The 21,806-nt window shown below is 45.1% G+C and overlaps 1 non-coding gene across 1 annotated transcript; it reads left to right on the forward strand.

Moving 5' to 3' along the window:
* The first annotated feature begins 1,840 nt into the window (after nucleotides 1-1,840).
* Nucleotides 1,841-1,946, forward strand: LOC125578761. The gene has a single exon (XR_007316844.1). It is a non-coding gene; the product is annotated as a small nucleolar RNA R71 (small nucleolar RNA).
* The last annotated feature ends 19,860 nt before the right edge of the window (nucleotides 1,947-21,806 follow it).

Genomic DNA, 21,806 nt, shown 5'->3' on the forward strand with positions numbered 1-21,806 from the left:
CGTCAGACACAATTTGTTTTTGTTCATGTAACATACAGCTCCTACTATAGCTAGGAAAGATCTTCCAAGCAGAAGTGAAGAATTCCAGTTAAGCTCGATGTCTAGGACATGAAAATCTACCGGGACAAGGGCATTACCAATCTGTACCTCCAGATCTTTGATGATACCTCCTGATCGTTTTTCTGAAAGATCCACGAAGGTGAAGGATTATGTTGAAGGTTCGATGGTCAAACCAAGCTGGTATGCCATGATCCTAGAGAGGATACTAACTGATGCTCCTGTGTCACACATAGAATGGGGAAATTCAACACCCTTGACTACACATGGTATTGCAAACTTCCCAGGATCACTCTTCTTCGTCAATGTGATCATGTGTTTCATCTTCTCTCTGACTTGATGAAACATTCTCCTAATGTCCTCCTCAGTTACCTTTGTTTCTCTGAAGAACATCCACAACCGGTGTGTGAAGTAAGCTTCATCAAAAGCTTTTTTGATTGAGATTCTGAGGAATCTTTTAGTGAAACCATCCATCTCCTTCTCGTTAGCTTACCTCCTAAGGGTCTTAGGAATTTTCTCCTTTCTTTTCCTTAACCTTCTCCCTTCAGTTTCTTGATCTTCTTGAACTGGTTCTGGTGAACTATTTAAAGGGTTGGGTTCTGGTTTGGGTGGGCTTGCTAATGGTTTAGGTGGTGGTCTGAGTGCGTTGATATAATCATTATCGATTGAGGGTAACTGAACTCGGTATGTTAGAGGTGCCCATCGATCGATGGGAGGTGGGGTGTGACGATCGACGTCGGACTCACTCTGTCGATCGATGGTTGGCTCAACCGATCGAACGATTTTATCATAGAAAGGGGAGGGTGGGTGAGGATGCTTAGCTGCGAATTCCTCATGAGTTAGAATTCGAACTGCATTGCATTCAGTCAGTTTAGCGGACAACGTCGATCGATGACTGGAGTAATCCGTCCATCGATCTTTGTCATGGTCTGTCGATCGATGTGAGTTCATCGACATCGGTCGACACCATTGGGTTCCGCCGAGACTCATGGAGCTTTCGATTTCGAAGTCTCCTTCCTCAAGCTTTTCATTTCTCACCACTTGCCAGAAATCATCATCTCTGATTGCATTTACGTGGTGTTTTCCTTTGTCGGCTCCTGCCTCTCTAGCGAAACCTTCTTGCCTCTTTATAGTCTCGCCAGTCTGAATTACTTGCGTTTCAATTTTTCTCACCTTAGTCCCTAAGGTCTCGATTTTGGTGTTCAGATTGTTGTAGGCGGAGTCTATTTTACTGTTGAAATCCACGGTGATATGTTGTTGTCCCAACAGTACTCGATCAAGCATTTCTTCGATCTTGCTTTCCTGAGTCTGGGGTGGTGGATTCTGGTAGTATGAGTTTAAGTAGCTTTTGCTGTTGTTGAAGGGTTTTTGAAATTGTGAACTCTGGTTACTACTTCTTTGACCATTTCCAAAGAAGTTTCTGTGTCCGCCCTGGTTTCCATATTTCTGGAATCCCGTACCTCCGATGTAGTTCACATTTTCTTCTCCTTCCGCATCTGCTACTTCTCCTTCAGCTGAACAGATCTTCTTCCTAAGAAGCTCGTGCACCACATCTAACTTAGCTCTTACTTCGTCCATCTGTTCCTTCCCGATAGAGGCTACAGACTTCTTTCGTTCAGAGTCAGTGTTTTTGGTGCTGCTACTGTTAGCAAGGTTTTCGATAAGTCTCACAGCTTCCAACGGATTCCGAGTAGTGAAGTTTCCTTCACTCGCCGTATCAAGAGCCATTTGATACTGTAAGGCGAGACCTCGGAAGAAAGTGCTTAGCAGCTGCACTTCGTTAAATCCGTGGTGTGGACAGTCTCGCTGGAAGAACCTAAATCTAATCCACGCATCTTTGAAGGACTCTCCAGCCTCCTGCGAGAATGTGGAAATTGTTTTCCGAAGTTCTTCTGCGCGCGCCTCATCGAAGAAGTTTCGTAAGAAAGCATTCTTGATGTCGGCCCAGGATGTTAAGGATCATGTGGATTGCTGCCTAAGCTAGTGCATCGCTTCTCTATTCAGCGTGTATCTGAAGAGCTTGCACAGCAGGTAATCTTCGGGGACTCCTTCCATCCAAATAGCAGCGATTAGATCCTCGAACCATTCTAGATGGTCCATAGGATGCTCGTGCGGTAACCCAGAGTAGGGTATCTATGACACGAGAGTGTAGTATTGAGGCTTCAGCTCGAAATTTTGCTTCTGGATCTCCGGAAGTCGAATAGCCCTGTTGGAATAATACTCATCTGGGCGATTGTAGTCGGCCAGTGGTTTCGATCGAGCGTCCTCATTTACAGGTTGAGCATCTCCTGTAGCATCAGCATCAGGGATTACAGTCCCATAAGCATCTATTTTCTAAGCTGTTGCATTACGCAGATCACCGTCCTGGTCATACAGGTTTCCGTTCTCATCATGTGTTAAAATAATAATGTTTACCATTTTTGACGACACGGTATCGATCGACGTACGCGGTGTAGTATTGATCGTTGTCGAACGATTAGGATTGATCGACGATGAAGGTCTGGTGTCGGTCGACGGTTGGTTGTGAGTACCGATCGACAACGAAGTTGGTGCGTCGAGCGATGTGGAACGTTGACCTCTACGGATGGTGCGTTCCAAGTGAGCAGGATCGTCTGAGAACAGCAAGGCATGCACCTGAAAACTAAATCTAAGGGCGATCAAAGCTCCCCGGCAACGGCGCCAAATTTGATACCACTCAAATTACTCTAAGGAGTGTTACTCTCATCAAAAGAGGTTCAGATGTAGTACTTAGGGATCGAATCCACAAGGAGCTAGGGAACAATTAAATCTAGTGTTTATTAATTCTAAGAGTTGTAAATGTTTAAATGAAATAGCAATAGTAACAAGCAAAGTAAAAAGTAAATGTAACTTGGTTGGAAATGATATTAGATGCAGGACCACTATTCAGGTGTTGGAGATTATAATATCTAAAGATGCCTATTTGTTGCATGCATGATATGTTAGGACTCAACCGCTTAACTCAGTGATCAGCTGTCGCATGTTTCACTGGTTAACAAGCTAGATCTCGTGTCTCAACGGTTAGTATGTTGACAACGAAAGAGTATCGATCGACGGTCCTATTGGGACGTCGACCGATACACCTTTGCCTGAGTCGATCGATAGTCAGTTGAGGACATCGATCGACGGGTTCTAGCCAGGCCTATGCGCGAGATGATATGCCCTATTAAGATACTAAATTGGCGGTTAGCCCTCTCTAGCAGTCCTAATATGATAGATAGATGTCATAATGGGGTAACAAGGTGATACCACTCAAATTACCCTAAAGAATGTTACTCTCATCAAAAGAGGTTCAGATGTAGTACTTAGGGATCGAATCCACAAGGAGCTAGGTTACAATTAAATATAGTGTTTATTAATTCTAAAGGTTGTAAATGTCTAAATGAAATAGCAATAGTAACAGGCGAGTAAATAATAAATGTAACATGGTTGAAAATGATATTAGATGCAGGGCCACTATTCACTGGTTAACAGACTAGATCTCGTGTCTCAACGGTTAGTATGCAGACAACGAGAGAGTGTCGATCGATGGTCTATTAAGACGTCGACCGATACACCTTTGCCAACGTCGATCGATTATCAGTTGAGGACACCGATCGACGGGTTCTAGCCAGGCCTATGCACGAGTATGAAATGCCCTACTAAGATGCTAAATTGGCGGTTAGCCCTCTCTAGCAGTTCAAATATGATAGATAGATGTTAGGATGGGATAACAAGGGTGCTTGAGTATACAATCCTATGATCAAGTTCTAGTTAGCAAGGCTAAAACAAGCAATAAATACAAATCTATCATGAATACCACAACAAGGCAGATCTATAGTTTGAGGCTAATCCCACAAACCTATATGAACCCTGGATCTAACAGTTGAACTACTCAGACATAGCAAAGCAATTCATAACAGTAAAGGAATAGAAACTCATAGTATAGATGAAAAGAAATAGAAACAAGGAGTTCCAATCACAAGTGATCTTCTCTCCCAAATGAAACTTGTAACAAAACTAGGTCTAGAAAAAGCTCTGTTCTCCTTTGCCGTCAAAACACTTATGCAGTATATATTCTACTAGGTTAAAAACTCGTCAGGGCATTTTGGTAATTTGGCTTGGCCTTGGTTTTTAAGTCTGCTGAATCCAAAATGTCGCGTCTGGTGTCTCGACATCGATCGATGGTACTTGTGTACATCGATCGATATTAATCTTCATCTGTCGAGGCATTTCCTGATATCGATCGTCAGCACTGATGCGCATCGATCGATTGTTCTTCCTCTCGTCGACCTCTAAGTGGTCGGCTCGGGTAAAATGTCCTTTAAGCTCCAAAATGCTCCAAAGTCATAGCTTTACTCCGAAATGTACCTGAACCTGAAAACATACCTAGAAGAGTAGAAAACATAGATATATATATAGTAAAATACTTATATACCATGGATAAAAATGGGTCAAATCCAAGGTATATCAACTCCCCCAGACTTACTATTTTGCTTGTCCTCAAGCAAAACATACAGGCAGTTTCTCTGAAAGAGGTTTGAAAATATTTGGGGACTTAAGATTTTAAAGCATAGAAATCTTTCCTCACCAATTTTGCAACCACATTTAAAAAGTCCTAATCACAAAAGCACACTATGCAATATCCTAGCTTAGCAACCATTTCTAACATAACACAACTCATCAATTCACGTCTGACATCCCCTCTACTGATTTCATTTCTTAGCATAAATATAAAGTGAATGCTTTACCTTGGGAGTATCGATCACATGATGCAAGGATTTCAGACATGTATCTGGAGCTGCAGGTAAAAGTTAGTTCCTAGTTTCTCTCTCTCTAAATTTCTCTCTTGAGTCAAAGTCTGCTTCCATTGCAGGATCAATGACCAAGATTGGACAGGCTTCCATGAATCAAAACTTAATGGTGGTTGCCACCAAGTTCTGTTCACTTCTTTGTGACCAAAATCCAAGAGTTCTTTGCGGAAGCGAGCCTTGAAGATTGCCGCCTCCAAGTCCCGTTTCAAACTCTTTTATTTGAGTCTTTATGAATCAAGCCTTAATGGTTCTAGCCACCAAGTCCTTTTCAGACTCATCCTAATAAAACAATAAATCTTTTTTTTTGTTTTTTTGAATACTCACTAACTAATCTAGGGTCGAAATTTAGAGAGAGAAAATGTGATAAATAATCTAAACCAGGCGTTACCTTCCAGACCTGTCTGAAGAATCCGATCCCATGTATACCAAGCCCCAAGACAAGCGGTTATGTCAGGTTTAGTGTTGGAAATCAGCTTTGGTTACTTCATACGGTTCAAGGCAAGTGTGTAGTTGATAGGTTGATCCGCTTTAGCAGCTTTAGTGCTATCTGCAATCAGTAAATCTTAAATGGTGCTAAAGATTGGTTAGATATTCATGTTTAAATCTATATAAGGTTATAGTCCTTATTTTCAATAGCTAAGCATAATTTATTTTCGATCGATGTAACACGTAAAAAAAATAAACTATATCAGTAAATCTCCCCCCAGACTTAAATTACACTGTCCCAGTGTAACTCAGCCGGAGTTATGATGAATAGTTTATGATGTATGAAATGTAACAAGTAAGGAAGATACATCTGACCGGATTAGATATCGATCGATGTGTACGTGTTACATCGATCGTCGTGTGGTTGTCTATGTCGAGCGATGTCGACGTCTCGTCGTCTGTCGATATTCAGGTCCTCCTACTTGGGTCTCCTAAATCTGAAAGAAATAAAACGAAAGTAAATAAATGCTAGCTAATAAAACCTAAATAAAATACCTAATAGTGGGTTGCCTCCCACTCAGCGCTTGGTTATTAGCTTGACTGTGGTAGTGATTGGCTATTGGGTGGAGAAACAGCTGCTTGTTGGAAAGCAAGCATCCACGTCATCTCTGTGCATTCTGGACCAAGATGCAATGAAACTTCCTCTGGCCTCATCATTTCTTGTCCATTTTTCATCCATCTTCTCAAGTACATTGGAGATGTTCTGTAGCCTTTCTTGAACGTTGTCAATGCTGACCTGGTGCCAGCCTATGTTGTCATAGGCGTATGCTGAAAGTTTTGTCAGTTCCTTTTGCATTGACTCTATCGTCTTGTGTATCAGCTGCTCGCCGATTGGTGTAGACTCGGCGTCGATCGATGCGATTATGTGTTCGTTGGTCGATCTCGGTGAGTTGCCATCGATCGATTTCGCTCGTGTCCTGTCGATCGATGCTGATATCTGGTGTTGAGCTGCGAGTTGCCTCTGAATGGCTTTGACTTCTTTCTGTAGCCATTCTGCGTGGCTGTCTAGTCCACTGATTTTGTTGTCGAATGGAAAGTAGATGTCATCGCAGCGTTTGTCAAGTCGTTCCTCCATGGTGTCTAGAGCAGTGTAGATCTTGGATGTGATCTTGTCAACCTCTGCTGCTGTGTAAGGAAGTAACTCCACAGGTTTCTTGCCATCGATCCAAGGCCCTCGTAGCCTGTCGATCGATGCTGATTTTGCCTGCAAAAAACTTTGATTAGTAATGTTCTCAATATCCTTTTGGGCATGAAGTAATTGACTAGACAATTTGTTTAAATCTATCATGACTGGTGATATAAAGCGGTCATGCATATCCTCGTAAGTCCTCAGCCTCTCATTCATGGCTGAGACTTTAGCATCGAGCGATGTGAAGGTACACATGTCGATCGATGTGGCTGGTTGTTGGTCCTTCTTGCGAATGGTGTCCAGATCTTGCTGTAGTAGCTCGATTTTAGTGCTTAGCCAGTCCACGTTGTTGTTGAGAGGGTAGTAAACGTCGTTTATCCTTGTGTCAATGTATGAGACTTCCCATTCATCCCTGTGTTGTGTTGAACATTGCGGTTCTGCAGGGATCTGAGCTGTAGGAAGACTGACGTCGATCGATGTTGCATGTGGTGCGTCGATCGATGCTGAAGTCGTAGCTTCCTTCTCAAGTTGCTGACGTAAGCTCTCAATTTCTGTCCTCTTTCTGCCATACTTCTGAAAAGCTCATTGTAGCCTCTATCCAAAAGCTGATGTATATCTTCTACCAATGATTTGAGCTCCTCTCCCAGTTTCTCCTGGGCACCACAAATACCAAACACCATCTCATCGATTTCATCTTTGGTGTAGAGTTCTGGTGCCAGTCTTGTGAGTGTGAAGGAAGTGGCATGTTCTGGAAGACAGATGTGGCTCTCTTCAGAAAGAGATGCTCTTTCCAGTAATTTCCTGATGTCATCCTTTGTGACAGGTATCATCTCACCAGCTAAGCCGCATGCGTGTCCACGCTCATCTCTGTAGACTCCATACTCGTCCCTTTGTTCCCAAGTGAACTTTCTGGCTCCGTACATGTCAAAAGCGCGGTTTCCACATTCATACTGGCTGTCGATCGAAGTTGAGTTATCCCTATCGATCGACGTTGGTGTTACTCTGTCGATCGATGTCTCCGTTGTACCGTCGATCGATGCTTGCCCTTTTGGTTGGCGTGATAGATCTGGGTTGATCTCTGTTGTTGCGACTCCTGTGTGGTTGTTAGGATCTGTTTGAATGACGTCTGGAGTGCCACGTTGCTGTGAGAATAGGTTGTCAGGTCCATTGGCTACTTGAAGGGTATCTGCTATGTCCTCTCTGGACACTTGTAAGATCCTTCCATCCATTGCACGTGCGTTGCCATCTGGGTCCCTGAAAATATCAAATTCATCAGGTGTTAGAAAACCGTAATCAATGTTTGCATAATCATTCAATTTAGAAATAGAAAGATTAGGGTTTAGAGTAGTATCGATCGATGTAGATACAGTTGCATCGATCGATGGCAGAGTAATTTCTGCAGAACTTGTGTTCTTGAGATGATTGCTCTTCATGGATTTTTCTGTTGATGTAGAAGGAAGAGTGTTCATCTTTTTTGCTTGTGTGTTTGCTCTGATGTGTGTAGGTGGTTTCGGGGGTGCAAAACGATTTATATAGGTATCTATAAACCTAGTTGGGGAGGGAATATTCTCCTGCTCCTGAATTTTCGCTGCGGCGCGAATATCGATCGATGTTCCTTTGTGGGTGTCGATCGATGTGAGCGGTTGTTTTGCTGGACGAGGGTGGGTATCGACCGATGTGGAGTGCACAGCGTCGAACGATGTTGGAAACGTGTTGGTGAACTTATGTGTTTCAAGTCTTTCATCCTGCAAAGACATTTCTATTGCACGTTCTTTCCAATAATCCTCATCGTATTCCTCTGTATGTTCCTCGTTAGGTGAAGTAATTACAGTGTCAACTGCAAAACTTTCATAGAAACCACTGTCTGCCCAACTGCCTATGGAATAATCGTCATGTCCTCTCTTGCTTGGAGGTTGGAAGGCAAAATGTTGGTAACAATGATTAGGTGAAGCGAAATGGTCAACTGGGTGTATTACGTCGAGTGACGTGTTGTTCCGGTCATCGGTCACCGTTGACTCATTGGAATCGATCGATGGAAAGGTTGGGGTGTCGATCGATTCCGAGTACTCTGTTTCGTACTCCGATTCATAGTCTGGTCCACAATGGCATGCGCCAATGAAGCTAAGTTCTTTCCCATAATCCACAGAATTAATGACCTTTCTTTTAGGTCGGATGGGGTCGTAGTGGATGTTTGGGTCTATGATTTGGGTCTATGAGTGTTAGACACAATTTGTTTTTGTTCATGTCACATACAGCTCCTACTGTAGCTAGGAAAGATCTTCCAAGCAGAAGTGAAGAGTTCCAGTTAAGCTCGATGTCTAGGACATGAAAATCTACAGGGACAAGGGCATTACCAATCTGTACCTCCAGATCTCTTATGATTCCTCCTGATCGTTTCTCTGAAAGATCCACGAAGGTGAAGGATTTCGTTGAAGGTTCGATGGTCAAACCAAGCTGGTCTGCCATGATCCTAGCGAGGATACTAACTGATACTCCTGTGTCACACATTGAATGGGGAAATTCAACACCCTTGACTATGCATGGTATTGCAAACTTCCCAGGATCACTCTTCTTCGTCAATGTGATCATGTGTTTCATCTTCTCTCTGACTTGATGAAACATTCTCCTAATGTCCTCCTCAGTTACCTTTGTTTCTCTGAAGAACATCCACAACCGGTGTGTGAAGTAAGCTTCATCAAAAGGTTTTTCTATTGGGAATCTGAGGACTCGTTTAGTGAAACCATCCATCTCCTTATCGTTAGCTTCCCTCTTAAGGTTTTTAGGAATCATTCTTGTTCTTCTTGAACTGATTTTGGTGATCTATTTAAAGGGTTGGGTTTTGGTTCGGGTGGGTTCACTAATGGTTTAGGTGGTGGTCTGAGTGCGTTGATGTAATCATTATCTATTGAGGGAAACCGCACTCGGTATGTCAGAGGTGTCTGTCGATCGATAGGAGGTGTGTTGTGACGATCGACGTCGGACTCACTCTGTCGATCGATGGTTGGCTCAACCGATCGATCGATTTTATCATAGAAAGGGGACGGTGGGTGAAGATGCTTAGCTGCGAATTCTTCATGAGTTAGAATTCGAACCGCATTGCATTCAGTCGATTTGGCAGACGACGTCGATCGATGACTGGAGTAATCCGTCGATCGATCTTCATCATGGTATGTCGATCGATCTTCATCATGGTATGTCGATCGATGCGAGTTCATCGACATCGGTTGACACCATTGGGATCCGCCGAGACTCATGGAGCTTTCGATTTCGAAGTCTCCTTCCTCAAGCTTTTCATTTCTCACCACTTGCCAGAAATCATCATCTATGATGGCATTTACGTGGTGTTTCCCTTTATCGGCTCCTGCCTCTCTAGCGAAAGCTTCTTGCCTCTTTATAGTCTCGCCCGTCTGAATTACCTGGGTTTCAAGTTTTCTCACCTGAGTCCCTAAGGTCTCGATTTTGGTGTTCAGATTGTTATAGGCGGAGTCTATTTTACCGTTGAAATCCACGGTGATTTGTTGTTGTCCCAACAGTACTCGATCAAGCATTTCTTCGATCTTGCTTTCCTGAGTCTGGGGTGGTGGATTTTGGTAGTAAGAGTTTGAGTAGCTTTTGCTGTTGTTGAAGGGTTTATGAAATTGTGAACATTGGTTACTTCTTTGGCCATTTCCAAAGAAGTTTCTGTTTCCGCCCTGGTTTCCAAATTTCTGGAATCTGGTACCTCCGATGTAATTCACATTTTCTTCTCCTTCCGTATCTGCTACTTCTCCTTCAGCTGAACAGACTTGCTTCCTAAGAAGCTCGTGCACCACATCTAACTTAGCTCTTAATTCGTCCATCTGTTCCTTCCTGATAGAGGCTACAGACTTCTTCCGTTCAGAGTCAGTGTTTTCGATAAGTCTCACAGCTTCCAACGGATTCCGAGTAGTGAAGTTTCCTTCACTCGCCGTATCAAGGGCCATTTGATACTGTAAGGCGAGACCTCGGAAGAAAGTGCTTAGCAGCTGCACTTCGTTATATCTGTGGTATGGACAGTCTCGCTGGAAGAACCTAAATCTAATCCACGCATATTTGAAGGACTCTTCAGCCTTCTGCGAGAATGTGTAAATTTTTTTCCGAAGTTCTTCAGCGCGTGCCTCATCGAAGAAGTTTCGTAAGAAAGCATTCTTGATGTCGCTCCAGTGCATCGCTTCTCCATTCAGCGTGTATCTGAAGACCTTGCACAGCAGGTAATCTTCGGGGACTCCTTCCATCCGAATAGCAGTGATTAGATCCTCGAACCGTTCCAAATGGTCCATAGGATGCTCGTGCGGTAACCCAGAGTAGGGTATCTGCGACACGAGAGTGTAGTATTGAGGCTTCAGCTCGAAATTCTGCTTCTGGATCTCCGGAAGTCGAATAGCTGATCTGTTGGAATAGTACTCATCTGGGCGATTGTAGTCGGCCAGTGGTTTCGATCGAGCGTCCTCGTCTACAGGTTGAGCAGCTCCTGTAGCATCAGCATCAGGGATTACAGTTCCCTGAGCATCTATTTTCTGACCTGTTGCATTACGCAGATGACCGGCCTGGTCATACAGGTTTCCGTTCTCGTCCTGAGTTAGAATAATAATGTTTACCATTTTTGACGACACGGTATCGATCAACGTACGCGGTGTAGTACCGATCGTTGTCGAACGATCTGGATCGATCGACGATGATGGTCCGGTGTCGGTCGATGGTTGGTTGTGCGTATCGATCGACGACGAAGTTGTTGCGTCGAGCGATATGGAATGTTGACCTCTACGGATGGTGCGTTCCAAATGAGCAGGATCGTCTGAAAACAGCAAGTCTTTCTCCTTGTTGCTTTTGGTACCGCTGGGCATGCACCTGAAAAGACAAGAAAAAGATTATTAGAAAGGGGGTAGAGAAAAGAATAAGAATCAATAAAACTAAATCTAATGGCGATCAAAGCTCCCCGGCAACCGCGCCAAATTAGCCTAAGGAGTCTTACTCTCATCAAAAGAGGTTCAGATGTAGTACTTAGGGATCGAATCCACAAGGAGCTAGGGAATAATTAAATCTAGTGTTTATTAATTTTAAAGGGTGTAAATGTCTAAATGAAATAGCAATAGTAACATGCGAGTAAATAATAAATGTAACTTGGTTGGAAATGATATTAGATGCAGAGCCACTATTCAGGTGTTGGAGATTATAATACCTATAGATGCCTAACTGTTGCATGCATGATATATTAGAGCTCATTCGCTTAACTCAGTGATCAGCTGTCGCATGTACCACTGGTTAACAGACTAGATCTCGTGTCTCAACGGTTAGTATGCAGACAACGAGAGAGTGTCGATCGATGGTCTATTAAGACGTCGACCGATACACCTTTGCCAACGTCGATCGATAATCAGTTGAGGACATCGATCGACGGGTTCTAGCCAGGCCTATGCGCGAGTATGAAATGCCCTACTAAGATGCAAAATTGGCGGTTAGCCCTCTCTCGCAGTCCTAATATGATAGATAGATAGATGTCAGGATGGGATAACAAGGGTGCTTGAGTATGCAATCCTATGATCAAGTTCTAGTTAGCAAGGCTAAAACAAGCAATGAATACAAATCTATCATGAATATCACAACAAGGCAGATCTATAGTTTGGGGCTAATCCCACAAACCTATCTGAACCCTGGATCTAACAGTTGAACTACTCAGACATAGCAAAGCAATTCATAACAGTAAAGGAATAGAAACTCATAGTATAGATGAAAAGAAATAGAAACAAGGAGTTCCAATCACAAGTGATCTTCTCTCCCAAATGAAACTTGTAACAAAACTAGGTCTAGAAAAAGCTCTGTTCTCCCTTGCCGTCAAAACACTTAGGCAGTATATATTCTACTAGGTTAAAAACTCGTCAGGGCATTTTGGTAATTTGGCTTGGCCTTGGTTTTTAAGTCTGCTGAATCCAAAATGTCGCGTCTGGTGTCTCGACATCGATCGATGGTACTTGTGTACATCGATCGATATTAATCTTCATCTGTCGAGGCATTTCCTGATATCGATCGTCAGCACAGATGCGCATCGATCGATTGTTCTTCTTCTCGTCGACCTCCAAGTGGCCAGCTCGGGTGAAATGTCCTTTAAGCTCCAAAATGCTCCAAAGTCATAGCTTTACTCTGAAATGCACCTGAACGTGAAAACATACCTAGAAGAGTAGAAAACATAGATATATATATATAGTAAAATACTTATATACCATGGATAAAAATGGGTCAAATCCAAGGTATATCACAAGGGTGCTTGAGAATGCAATCCTATGATCAAGTTCTAGTTAGCAAGGCTAAAACAAGAAATGAATACAAATCTATCATGAATATCACAACAAGGCAGATCTATAGTTTGGGGCTAATCCCACAAACCTATTTGAACCCTGGATCTAATAAATGAACTACTCAGACAAAGCAAAGCAATTCATAACAATAAAGAAATGGGAATTCATAGTATAGATGAAAATAAATGAAAACAAGGAGTTCCAATCACAAGGGATCTTCTCTCCAAAACTCTCTCTTCTCTCTCAAAGTAAAACTGTAACCAAAAAGCTCTCCTGCCGTCAAAACACTTAGGCAGTATATAATCTACTAGGTTAAAAACTCGTCAGGGCATTTTCGTAATTTGGCTTGGCCTTGGGTTTTAAGTCCGCTGGATCCAAAATACCGCGTGTCCAATGTCTCGACATCGATCGATGGTACTTGTGTACATCGATCGATATTAATCTTCATCTGTCGAGGCATCTCTTGGTGTCGATCGATTGTTCTTCCTCTCGTCGACCTCTACATGGTCAGCTCGGGTGAAATCTCCTTTAAGCTCCAAAATGCTCCAAATTCATAGCTTTACTCCGAAATGCACCTGAACCTGAAAACATACCTAGAAGAGTAGAAAACATAGATATATATATAGTAAAACACCTATATACCATGGATGAAAACGTGTCAAATCCAAGGTATATCACACCGCTAATGGGCGTTTGACAGAGGCTTCTTACTGAGTTGTTTCTTCTTTGTAACCGGGTGCAAGAAATGGCTGCTCAGTGTGACTTATTGATTTGGCAGGTGAGAGCTTCGGCTGGATGGGAGCTTATGAAGGAATGGCTGGAAGGAAGAACAGAACACTGGGATCCGGAAGAAGAATATCGTCGGTATCTACTTTGTTCTGAAGGATTGGATCATCACTTTCGAGGGTGCCCTTGAGATGGTTCGAGGTCTGCTGCGGAGTCCCGAGTCTCAGCCGGTCCACCCTTCTAGATGTTTGTTGCTTTTTGTCGAATCTGTTTTTCTTTGAATAATGGCTTCTTGTTACTTTTCTTGATTCTCCTTTGCAACAATGCTTTTTTCGTAACAAATATATTTTCCTGCAAACCCTGTTTCCCTCTTTCCATTAAGTTCGAAATTTAGAACTTAGCTCTGGCGGTACAAGGCCCGGAGGTCTTTTTAGGGATCCGGAGGTTTTATCTTTGGATCCTGAGATCGTAGTCGGGCCCGGGGGTTAAGAAGAACCTGGAGGCTTACCTTTTCCAGGCCCTGAAGAAATTTTTTTAGGACCAGGAGACTGCATGGGGACCCGAAAGTTCTTAATAACCCGGGGGTATTCAGTTTCAATTTTAAGGGACCGTATTCTGCCATCCTAGGTGAGGCCACTACCGGTACCTGTTGGGATTTCGCATTCTACCGCTCGAAAGCTGGTCACTATCGAGTTCCCGTGCTGCATGCTGCGTTCTGCAGAAAGCCACTATCAGATTTAGAGGGTGCTGGTGTGGGTGAAAACCCAAGTGCCAGGCTTTGCTACTTTCCACGTCTGGAGAAGTAGAATATTATGTGGTGCTCCCGGACTTTTGCACTTGCTCAAGGGCAATTATACCTCGTGTCCCCTGTTTTATTCTAGCACGTAGCATTTTTATACAGGTACTTTCACATTTTTGGTATTTTTGTTTGGGACCCCGATATGCCTGAGGCTATACAGGGGTTTTAGGTAGTATTGACGGCATACTCGGGCTTGCGCAGACCCATTCCTACCTTATGTCTCATACCCGTTTTGTTTTTGTATGGTCGTACCACTTTTTCATTAAGGGTTGGCCAGGATCGAAGGTCTCTTGGACCTGATCCAGCTCGTTTGCCCCTTTAAGTATTATGGCATTCCTACTACTCTTTTATAGTCAAAACTATTTTATTATATAAGCTTTGTCCGGAGACATTTCAGCGTACATAGGAGTAGGAAAAGGTAATGCTTAAATAATAGATATTGAGAATATGATCTAGTGATCTTTTTTAGAAATGATAAGCTTTAAGGTGTAGGGCATTCCAGCAATTGGGTTGTACTTTACCTTTGGCGTCTTGTAGCCTGTATGCCCCTGCTCCTCTTACCTCGATTATCTTGTAGGGTCCTTCCCACTCGGGGGTGAGTTTCACCGTTGTCTTTTCTGTTCGTCGCAGGACCCAGTCGCTTTGCTGAAAGGTTCTGGTTCTGACCTTCTTGTTGTAGGTCTTGGCTACTTCTTGCTGGTAGGACCAGTTTCTCAGTCGGGCAGTTTCTCTCTTTTCCTCGAGTAGATCGAGACTTAGTGACATTAGTTCGTGATTTTCTTCCTGAGAGGTTGTCCCCGAGACTGTGGTCTTTACGTGTATTTCGGTTGGGATTATGGCCTCTGTTCCATACACCAGCGCGTAGGGGGTTTCCTGGGTTGCTGTCTTGGGAGTGGTCCGATAGGCCCAGAGGACTCCGTGCAGCTATGCTGCCCAATTTCCCTTAGAACCCTCCAAGAGCTTCTTCATCATGTTCACCACTGTCTTATTTGTGGATTCTGCTGGGCCGTTACATTGGGGGTGTCGCGGCATAGCAAAGGAGAGTCTGATGCCCCAGTCTTTCCAGAATTCCTTGAAGTTGTGGCTCGTAAACTTGGGGCCGTTGTCGGTGATGATTTCTTCTGGAACCCCGAACCTCGTGATTACATTCGTCCATATGAACTTTCTCATCTAGAGATCGGTTATTCTACTGAGTGCTTCTGCCTCGATCCACTTCGAGAAGTAGTCTGTCACTATCAGGAGGAAGACCTTCCGCCCCGGCACCATGGGGAACTTTCCTATTATATCCATGCCCCATTTCCTGAATGGCCAGGGCGAGCTTAATGGACTTGAGGTTCTCCGGAGGCAGTCTAAAGATAGGGGCGTGCCTTTGGCATCTGTCGCGTTTAGCTTTTTGGTTGGCGTCATCAGCCATCATGGGCCAGTAATAGCCTGCTCTTTTGGTTTTCAGTACTAGGCTCCTGCCGCTGGGGTTAGACCCGCAATCTCCCTCATGTAATTCTACTAGGATCTTAGTCGCTTCACGGGGTGTAACACATCTCAGATATGGGCCAGAGAACGACCTTCGGTGTAGCTTTCCCTGAGAGAGACAATACCTAGCGGCCTTCTTCTTGATTTTCCTGCTCTCGTTGCAGTCTTCTGGAAGTATATCGTCCTCTAGATACCGGACCAGGGGAGTCATCCAGGTTTCTTCTGCTTCGATGGCGGAAATCTCTTCGTTTTGTAGCTCTACTGGGGTGGCTGGCCATTGGAGCACTAACAGGGGGATGCTCATCTGGATCTGGGTCTCGAGGGCGGACCCTAAGTTGGCCAGAGCATCAGCTTGTGAATTCTGCTCCCTGGGGATTTGAGTGAGCTTGCAGCTTTTGAACTTCTTGATGAGTCGTTGAGAGACTGCCACATACCAGATCATGCTGTCATCTTTAGCCTGATATTCTCCCCGCACCTGGTTGATAATCAGTTGGGAGTCGCTATAGATTTGGATATTCTCCGCACCCAGCTGGTGAGCAAGCGATAGCCCATCGATCAAGGCCTCGTACTCGCTTTCGTTATTCGTCGCTTTGAAATTACATCTTACGGCTCTCGAGGCTGTGTTCCCTGTTGGGGACGTGAGTACGATCCCTACTCCTGCCCCTCGAACATTACTGGAGCCATCCACATGCATGATCCATTCTTCTTCTTCCTTTGTCCCACTCTGAAGGCGTACCTCCTGTTCGAGAGCTGGGAGCAAAGCTGGAGAAAATTCGGCCACAAAGTCCGCTAGGGTCTGGGACTTCATTGCCGTAGAGGGCCGGAAGATTATATCGTATTCCCCAAGTTCCACTGGACACTTTGCCAATCGTCCGGAGACCTCATGCTTGTGTAGGACCAGCTTTATAGGAAAGGAAATGACGACCACCACCGGATGAGCGTGAAAGTAAGGCCGTAACTTGCGAGCGGCGATCACTATGGCCAGGGGCCACTTTTCTAGATGACTGTATCAAGTTTCCGCGTCCAAAAGGGCTTTGCTCACGTAATAGATTTGCAGTTGCTTGGTTCCCTCTTCTCTAACTAGGATGGCGCTGAATGCATGGTCTGATACTGCAAGATATAGCAGTAAGACTTTGTCGAGCAAGGGTTTAGATAAGAGCGGGGAGCGGTAAGATAAGCCTTGAACTCCAGAAGAGCCGATTCGCACTCCTCGGTCCATTCAAAGTCCTTTGGATTCTTGAGGGTTTCGAAGAAGTTGTGGGACTTGTCAGAGAGCCTGGAGATGAATCTGCTTAAGGCTGTCATTCTGCCGGTCAGCTTTTGGACTTCTTTCACGCTTCTCGGGGAAGGGATTGAATGGATAGCTCTGATCTGTTCTTGATTAGCTTCGATGCCCCGGTGAGTTACAATGTACCCTAGGAATTTTCCGGAGCTGACGCCGAATGAGCATTTAGCTGGGTTGAGCTTCATATTATATTTACGGAGGGTAGAAAAGGCATGTTGTAGATGCGAGATATGGTCCTCCGCCTCTAGGGATTTTACTAGCATATCGTCAATGTATACCTCCATAGTTTCTCGTATTTTATCCGCGAACATCATGTTCACCAGCCTTTGATACGTTGATCCAGCGTTCTTTAAGCCGAAGGGCATGACCTTGTAGTAATAGATCCCTCGAGACGTCATGAAGGAGGTCTTCTCTTGGTCATCGGGGTGCATGAGTATTTTGTTATAGCCGGAGAAAGCATCCATGAAGCTCATTAGCTGGTGTCCAGCCGTAGCATCGACAAGTTTATCGATGTGCGGCAGAGGGAAAGGGTCCTTTGGGAAGGACTTGTTGAGGTCTGTGAAGTCGATGCGGACCCGCCATTTTCCGTTCTTTTTCTTGACCACGAACACATTGGCTAGCCACTCTGGATATTGCACTTCTCGGATGAACCCCGCCTCCAATAGGTTCTTGACCTCTTCGTTGATTATAATGTCTCTTTCCGGAGCGAACTTTCTTCGCTTTTGTCTTGTAGAATGGTGTGAGGGATCCACCTGCAGCAGATGCATAATGATCTCGGGATTGATCCCGAGCATGTCCAAGTGGGACCACGCGAAACAATCAGAATTGGACCTGAGAAAATCTACTAGCGTTCTTCTTAACCCCTCGGAGAGCTTGGAGCCGATCCTGAGGTTACGAGTTGAGTCGCCTTCAACTAGTGGTACGTCATCCATATCTTCGAACTCTGGCTCCTCTGTATGCGGAACTCGGGACTTGATTTGCATGCGTGGTGCGGTCTTGATTTGTTTCTTCAGAGCGACCTGGTAGCAGTGACGGACGGTTTCCTGATCTCCTCTAATCGTCCTAACACCCCAAGGAGTGGGGTATTGTCTGATGGAGAGTCGAGGGAATTTCCCCCACTCCATGAATCCACACTCGGCCCAGGATCACGTTGTAAGAGGAATGACAGTTGACGACCAGGAGCCTAGTGGGTAGGCTGACCCCTTCAGCATGGATAGGGAAGATGACCTCTCCTGTTGTTTGTTTGACCTCCCCGCTGAATCCAACAAAGGGTATTGTTTTACCTATCAGGAATTCCTCCTCCGGCCATAGACCTTGGTATGCGGTCTGGAAGATGATATTGCTGGAGCTGCCGCTCTCCACCAGTATTCTTTTAACCAGACAGTTTGCTATAGTAAGCAAAATGACGATGGCATCGTGGTGTGGCACCAAGTCTCCCTCTCGTTCTTCGGCAGTGAAAGTTATTTCGTCGGTCTCGGGACATTCTGACTTGACCCTTTCGGATTTGCCCCATACGTTGTGGGCGTTATCCTGAATGGCGGCATGGTTTATGCTGCACGCCTCTGGTCCTTCAGATATGACGTGGATCGTCCTACCTCGTAGGCACGGCAGGGCGGGCTTGGCTTTGACGAGCTTGCTTGTCCAGCTTTGCAAGTTGTCTGATAAGACCTGGGAATCGGTCCCTCTTCGAGCGGCTTCGAATAGCTCGTCACGTTTTTCCATCGCTATCATCACATAGTTAGATTACTCCCCTCCTTCTAGCGCCAAACTGTTAGGGGATTTTTGTGTAGGGCCACCCTAGATTAGCCAGGGCGTCGCCCTACCCAAAAATCCCCTAACAGTTTGGCGCAAGAAGGAGGGATGTAATCTAACTACGTGATGATGGCGATGGATAAACGAAAAAATCTACCCGAAGCCATTCGAAGAGGAATTAAGTCCCAGGGCTTATCTGACGACTTACGAAGTCGAGCAGACAAGCTCGTGAAAACCGAACCCGTCCCGCCATGCCTGCAAGGAAGGACGATCCATGTCATATCTGAAGGACCGGAGGCGTACAGCGTGAACCACGCCGCTATTCAAAAACATGCCCGCAACGTAAGTCGAAGATCAAGTTAGAGTATCCCAAAACCAGTTAAATAACCTTCACCGCCGAAGAACGAGGGGGAGTCTTGGTGCCACACCACGATGCCCTCGTCATCTCGCTTACTATAGCAAACTGCCTGGTTAAGCGAATACTGGTGGATAGCGGCAGCTCCAGTAATATCATCTTCCAGGCCGCATACCAAGGTTTGGGGCTGGAAGAGAAAGCCCTAATACGAAAAGCAATCCCCCTTGTCGGATTCAGCGGAGAGGTCAAACAAACAACAGGGGAGGTCGTCCTCCCTATTAATGCTGAAGGGGTCAGCGTACCGACTCGACTCCTGGTAGTCAACTGTCACTCCTCCTACAACGTGATCCTGGGCCGAGCATGAATTCATGGAATGAGGGCAGTTCCCTCGACCCGCCATCTAACAATAAAATTTCCTACTCCTTGGGGCGTTAAAGCGATTAGAGGAGATCAGGAGACTGCCCGTAGCTGCTACCAAGTCGCTCTGAAGAAGCAGATCGAGGCCGCAACGCCCCCACAAATCAAGTCCCAAGTTCCGTACACAGAGGAACCGGAAGTCGAGGATATGAATGACGTGCCACTAGTCGAAGGCGTTTCAACTCGTAACCTCAAGATCGGCTCCAAGCTCCCCGAGGGATTGAGAAGAAGACTAGTACATTTTCTCAGGTCCAATTCCGATTGCTTCACGTGGTCCCATTTGGACATGCCTGGGATCGACCCTGAGATCATTATGCATCAGCTGCAGGTGGATCCCTCGCACCAGCCTACAAGACAGAAGCGAAGAAAGTTCGCTCTGGAAAGGGACATCATAATCAACGAGGAGGTCAGGAACCTATTGGAAGAAGGGTTCATCCGAGAAGTGCAATACCCAGAGTGGCTAGCCAACGTGGTCGTGGTCAAGAAGAAGAACGGAAAATGGCGGGTCTGCATCAATTCCACGGACCTAAACAAGTCCTGTCTGAAGGACCCTTTCCCTCTACCGCACATCGATAAGCTTGTCGATGCTACAGTCGGGCACCAGCTAATGAGCTTCATGGATGCTTTCTCCAGCTATAACCAAATACTCATGCACCCTGAGGATCAAGAGAAAGCCTCCTTCATTACGTCTCGAGGAATCTACTGCTACAAAGTCATGCCCTTCGGCTTAAAAACGCTGGATCAACATATCAAAGTTTGGTGAACATGATGTTCGCGGATCAAATAGGAGAAACAATGGAGGTCTACATTGACAACATGCTAGTGAAATCCCTAGAGGCGGATGACCATATCTCGCACCTACAACAGGCCTTTTCTACCCTCCGCAAATATAATATGAAGCTCAAGCCAGCTAAGTGCTCCTTCGGTGTCAGCTCTGGAAAATTCTTAGGGTATATTGTGACCAACTGGGGCATCGAAGCTAATTCCGTAACAGAGCAGAGCTATACATTCAATTTCTTCCCCAAGGAGCGTAAAAGAAGTCCAGAAGCTAACCAGCAGAATGGCATCCCTGAGCAGATTCATCTCTAGACTCTCTGACAAGTCCCACGCCTTCTTCGAAACCCTCAAGAATCCAAAGGATTTTGAATAGACCAAGAAGTGCGAATCAGCTCTCCAGGAGTTCAAGGATTATCTCACTACTCCCCCACTCCTATCTAAACCCTTGCTTGGCGAAGTCTTATTACTACACCTTGCTGTCTAAGAGCATGAAGTCAGCGCCGTCTTAGTTTGAGAAGAGGGAACTAAGCAACATCCAATCTACTATGTGAGCAAATCCCTTCTAGACGCAGAAACCCGATATAGTCATCTAAAGAAGTGGGCCTGGCCCTGATGGTCACCGCTCGCAAATTACGGCCTTACTTTCAGGCTCATCCGGTGGTGGTCGTCATTTCCTTCCCTATCAAGCTGGTCCTGCATAAGCTTGAGGTCTCCGGGCGACTGGAAAAGTGGGCAGTGGAGCTGGGAGAATACGACATCATCTTCCGACCCGCTACGGCAATCAAGTCCCAGGCCCTAGCATACTTTGGGGCCGAGTTTTCTCCAGCCCTACTCCCGGCTCTCGAACAAGAGGTACGCCTTCAGAATGAAACAAAGGAAGTAGGAGAATGGGTCCTGCACGTGGATGGCTCCAGTAACGTTCGGGGAACGGGAGTGGGAATCGTACTCACGTCCCCAAGGAACATGTGGGAACCGAAATTCGCACTGTCGATTTCCGTTTAAATTAGGAAACTAGGAAAACCCTAATTTCTCAGAGGTCCCGGAGATCTGTTAATACAACAAGCTAAGCAATCAAAACACGATATATCAACGACAAAGTAAAAAAATCGTAAGAAGAGAGCAAAGTAAATCTTATTTCGAATTCGTGTTTGAGCATTACAACAAGGTAAGAGCCTGGGCTACGAGAGCTGTCGGCGAAATTCCTAGTCTAAAACCCTAAGACGACAACAACCTAATTGAGTCGCAGCTTGAATAACAAAAACAGAAATATGCCTAAATTGCTCTAAGTGCTAAGTTTGCTCTGAAAAAGTCCCTCTACATGCCTCTCGCCTAGGACTCCTTATATACTCGCTCCTAGGTCGGTTTACGCTTTTCCCCTTCTGCCCTTAAGCCGTCATAGCATGAAAATGGAGATATTCCATTTTTCCCGAT

Source organism: Brassica napus, chromosome A9 (assembly GCF_020379485.1).
Source record: "Brassica napus cultivar Da-Ae chromosome A9, Da-Ae, whole genome shotgun sequence".
NCBI lineage: Eukaryota > Viridiplantae > Streptophyta > Magnoliopsida > Brassicales > Brassicaceae > Brassica > Brassica napus.